Source organism: Pteropus vampyrus, unplaced genomic scaffold (assembly GCF_000151845.1).
Source record: "Pteropus vampyrus isolate Shadow unplaced genomic scaffold, Pvam_2.0 Scaffold381, whole genome shotgun sequence".
NCBI classification, from domain to species: Eukaryota; Metazoa; Chordata; class Mammalia; order Chiroptera; family Pteropodidae; genus Pteropus; species Pteropus vampyrus.
Genome location: NW_011889162.1, coordinates 259,247 through 264,005, shown reverse-complemented (window position 1 = coordinate 264,005; position 4,759 = coordinate 259,247).

Sequence of the window (4,759 nt, the reverse complement as noted above, 5' to 3'; positions counted from 1 at the left end):
GCTCGGCGAGCGCGGGCCGGGGCGCGGGGCTTGCGGGGCGAAGGCGCCAGGCGCTCCAGTAGCCCCAGTGGTCACCAACTGCCCACTCGAACCTTTAGGGCTATTCCGGAGAGGGAATAGGACCCCCGCCTGCGCCCGCGAAGCCTAAGCCCCGGCTCCCGAGCCAAGACCCGCGTGCGGTGCGAGGGGAACCCCGGGCTCCAGACGCTCTCAGCAGGTGCCTGGGTGCGCCGTGGGCGCGTACACGCCCGCGGTCCCGGCGGCTGTCGCGCGGTGCAGAGCCCCCCACCCCGGCCCCCAGATGCCACGGGGGCTCGGCCGGCGGGCCACACGGCTGGGGCTCCGCCTGCTGCTGGGCGCTGGGGGTTGGGGGGCGGCGCAGGTGTGAAGGCTCAGGTTTCCCCGCCTCAGGCCTGCGGCGAACATTTTCCAATTCCCCCGAGGAATTCCAAAAAAAAAAAAAAAAAGTTTTCTCCCCTTCCCGTTTCTGGTTGGCGGCTTTGTTTCTGCTACTTTGTGGGTGGGGGACAAAAAGCAAAACTTTCTACAGAAGAATGTCGCGACGCACACAATCCCGCAAAGTGTTTCTTCTTCAGGGCGCTTTAGAAAACCCCCTGTCCCGCTTTCTCGTGGTCAAGGCGCAGAATAATGAAACCGAAGACTTTTATTTTATAAACCACTTGATCTTTGCTTGGGAAACTCTATTAATTGAATGGGTTTGCCTTTTTTGCCAGTCCCCTTTATCATTATTTATGGGCTTTAAATTGTTTAAAGTTCCCTTGACGTTCAATTTACAAGTTTGGGAACTTTTTTTGTTCTGCCTTTTGTCCTGGAGAAAGACATCGTGTTGGAAGTGCTTTGAAAGGCCAAACATGAGAGGTTGGCAATGAAAGGGAAGCGGGCGAGATCCCTTTTAATTCCGTCCTGTTGGTGAATGGCTCTTTTACATAATTGCAGGAGCTATTTCAAAGCCAGCCAAGGGCTGACTTCACTTAGAACCACATGGAGTCTATTTTGGGCTTTCAGATTTAAAAAAAAAAAAAAAAAAAAAGCTGAATAAAATAGTTAAAAAAGATGAGGCTTCAATGCTTTCTGCTACTTGCAAATTGGTGTGTCTGATGGGGAATTTTACACAAGCACCCCTTTGTAAGTGCGTCCTGGGCTCCGGGGGGACTGTTCTGGGTGAGCTGGGTGTGAATCCCAATTGCCCTTCCATAAATAAAACCCATCCCAAGCTATTTCCCAACTACTGCCAGGAGCAAGAGGCGCGGCAATGACCGAATGATCGGGCCACTCAAAGTCCCTATAAATAAAAGCAGCACGGTTGCCCGAGAAACCGGCCTGTCGCCTGGGACTGGAAGGTGGGCGAGAGCGTCAGGCCCGCTAGACCTCGGGTTGCTCCGCACCCACGGACACCAGAAGGTCCCACGCTGTCCCCTCTCCACGACCACCCGCGACCTCGCCCCTGCCGGCGGCACGCATGCTCGCGGGTCGCCGTGCTCCCTCTTCGGGGCCGGAGTCGGCCGGCCCACGCAAGTTTGCGGCATGAATATTCATTTACTTGTGCGGTTAGCACTTTACGCTCAGCCTGCACACACCTGCGGGCAAACGCTGCCGGGGACAGCCCCAAAGCGTGGAGACAACTTAATTACCATCCGTTTCACTGATGTCTGAGCTTTTGGGTGGCTTAATACGATACTGACACCGGCTTGGCACTCGCCGAAGAAAATGCTCAGGGGTGGGCCAACTTCAGTCCGGAGGGACGTTACCCGGGAGCGAAGTTCGTGAAAGTTAACTGGAGTTAGAGGACCCTTCCGGTGCGTCCTTCATTTTTCCCAGTCCGAGGGAGGGGAGGGGACTCTTAAAGCAGAGTTGCAAAGATCTGCGAGGACGGTTTTCCTGAGCAGCCAGGGCCAGCTGAGTCACCCTGGGCTCTGCAGTTTGAGGCAGATGCCAGCTGAGCAGGTAGGAACCCGAAGGCTGGATAAGCCATGTACCTGTCGCTCGCTGCCCATAAATCTCTGCCAGGAGCTGAGGGAAAACTCTAAACTCTTTTATTATTGCAGTCCCCACGCTCTGAACGCTTTGCAGGTGGCTGAGGTGCCCCGAATGACTCTTGTTAATCACGGCGAAACACAAGGACCCTTTTATGACGCGAACAGTCGTTTTCTAAGCAGTTAAGCATTAGATGAGAAAATATTACTGCATTGCATTCGAGAAAAAGCACACTAGTAAATAAAATTCATATTGATGAGAATTCTCTGAACTCACTAATAAAAGAAGATTAGTATTATAACCCCCGCAGTCAATACTTTCCACGGCAATTTATGGATGCAAATAATATGCCATCAAATTATTTCAAGTGTAGCTATAATTCAACGGACCTAAATCTTCTTGCTGAACTTTAAATGTAGAATTATCACCAAAATAATCAAAGGAATTCCTGGCTCTCGGAGGGTAATCAGGCGACGGAAGTCCCTAGAACAATATTTTTACGGCGAAATAGCAAAGTGGATGGCAAACGTGCCTGGGTGGAATGAGTAACAGCCTACGCAGGCACGCCAGCGTCAAGCGGCGAAGAGACCGGCGGTGGCAGCGTAAATCAAGCCAGGAGTCGAGCGTTTTTTCTTAGGATTCAAAAAACAAGTTAACCAGACCTAAGCCTGTGTGACTGTAACTATCTCATAATGAGAGGGAGTATTTATTATGCTCATAAAGAAATCAGCCTTTTGTCCTGGGCTTCGGTATTTTTCTTTTCCTTTTCTTCTCTTGCTTCTTTTGTGGGAGTGGAGAAAGAGGGATAGAGCTCAGAGACCCCACAGACACCTCCTTCCCCGTGGATCTCAACGGGAATTCATTTTCCCCTCACCGCCTAAGCCACCTCGGGGTCTGGGCGTGCAGGGAGTGGAGGCAATACAGCCAGAGTCCTAATGAATTCCTTTCAAACCGCCTGCTGCCGGAGCCATCCATTACAGCGGCCTGGAGTGGGGAACCGCGCTCGAGACGTCTTTGTCCGGGGGATGGGGGGGGGGGGGGGGGGGGGGGAGGCAAGAAGGAGGGCGGCTGGCGTCAGGGCCCGCGAGTTTTCTCAGCACCCTCCCCTTTCTCGTCCAGGGCCCTTGGGGGTGGCAGTGGGTCTGCGGCCAGACTCCTGGCTGAGGAGGTGGTCCGCAGTAAGACGTCCCCCGGGGGGCCTTGGAGTGAGAGCGCGAGAAAAAGGAAGAGGGAGAAAGAAGAGCTTCAAAGAATCGGGTCGATAAATTCATAAAGATCGATTTATCTTTATCTCCCAATTAAATGTGCTTGTAAGTGATACATAACACACGTCCAACACGGGCCAACTCCCCAACCACTAGCTCCTCGGCGTGAGCTGATTTTTAATGACCGATGTAACAATGCCCTTCGCTCCTCTCCTCCCGAGCCCGGGGCTTGTCGGCTTCTTCCGGGCGAACGTCTAGACCCGGGAAGTTGGAGCCGGGGCCCTGGAGGCGCGTGGAAGCCCCGCGCGCGCTGGCGCGCTTTGCACCTTCTACCCTCGCGACGAAACGATTCCATTTTTAAAAGGAACACGAGAGCTGAAAGTTTTGGTTTCATCATGGGGAAGGGGATAAGACCATCCCTAGCCCCTGCCCCCGCTCCGCCGATTCTCTTATTCCCAAATTCTGGGGATTTACCATGGTCGAGACGGGGGAGGGGGGAAGCATCTTGAGGGAATCGGCTCCATCCTGCAGGAGGCAAAGGGGAGCCGCGCGCCCTCGAGTCCTCGCGCTGGCAACCGGGCGGCGGCGCCGGGGTGAGCGCTCCCTCCGTTCTCAACGTGCTTAATTAGCGCCTATTTACAAAACGCAGCTTTTATTTGAGCAAACATCATAAAGCTTTCATCAGGATAATCTCACGTTATACAATCTGGAGGCACAGCAACTCCCCCCTTCCTCCCCGAGGATGGAGCAGATAAAGGACTCGCTTTATTATCATAATTATCGTGGCTGTTATTTTGGTGCGCGCAGGCAAAGTGTGTAAATAGGTGCGATGATTAAGAATGTCATGACAAATGAGAAGGGATCGCTCACGGGAGAGGCCAGCTCGGGATGGGAGAACCAGCAGCCTCCCCGCCCCACTAGGAGTGCAGGGGGCGCAATGAGCAATCTCGAGGGTTCCCTGAGGCGGGAAGGGGCTATCAGCTCCCGGCCAGGGCCCTAGGGGCGGATCCCAAGCAGCAGGACCTTGCCCCCAACTCCGGGAACCTCGCCGGGACCCCTGGCGCAGCAGTAGCACCCAGCGCTAGGTTGAGCCGCCAGCAGGCTTTTTCCAATGCAAAAGAAATATTAAAGCAATAAAACGCCCTCGGCCCGGCCGCGGCGGTTTCCTAGCCCGGGAAGCTGCACTCGGAGGCGGCCTCGACCCGGCTGCTGGGCCGCGGGATTCGAGCCTTGGAGGTGCCAACCGCCGCTTTCAAGTTTGCGCGGCGCGGACCCGGCGCGCAGGCTCGGACTCTCGGGCCCGCGCGCTCCGCCGGTGGCGCCTACAGCCTGCTCGCGGCCGGGCCTGCCGGAGGGGGCGGAGCCCCGCCTTCCCCCGCCCCTCCTGGCGCAGCCAATAGGCGGCGGTGCTCGGCCCCACGTGAGGCGAGCCCGGCCCGGCAGCAGGCAAAATGTGAATGAGAAAGAGGAGCGCGATTTAAAGGTGCTGGCGGCGCCCGCCGGAGACAAGTGCGCCAGCTTCGCGCGCTCCCCAGCGGCCCGCGGGAGGCGAAGGACTG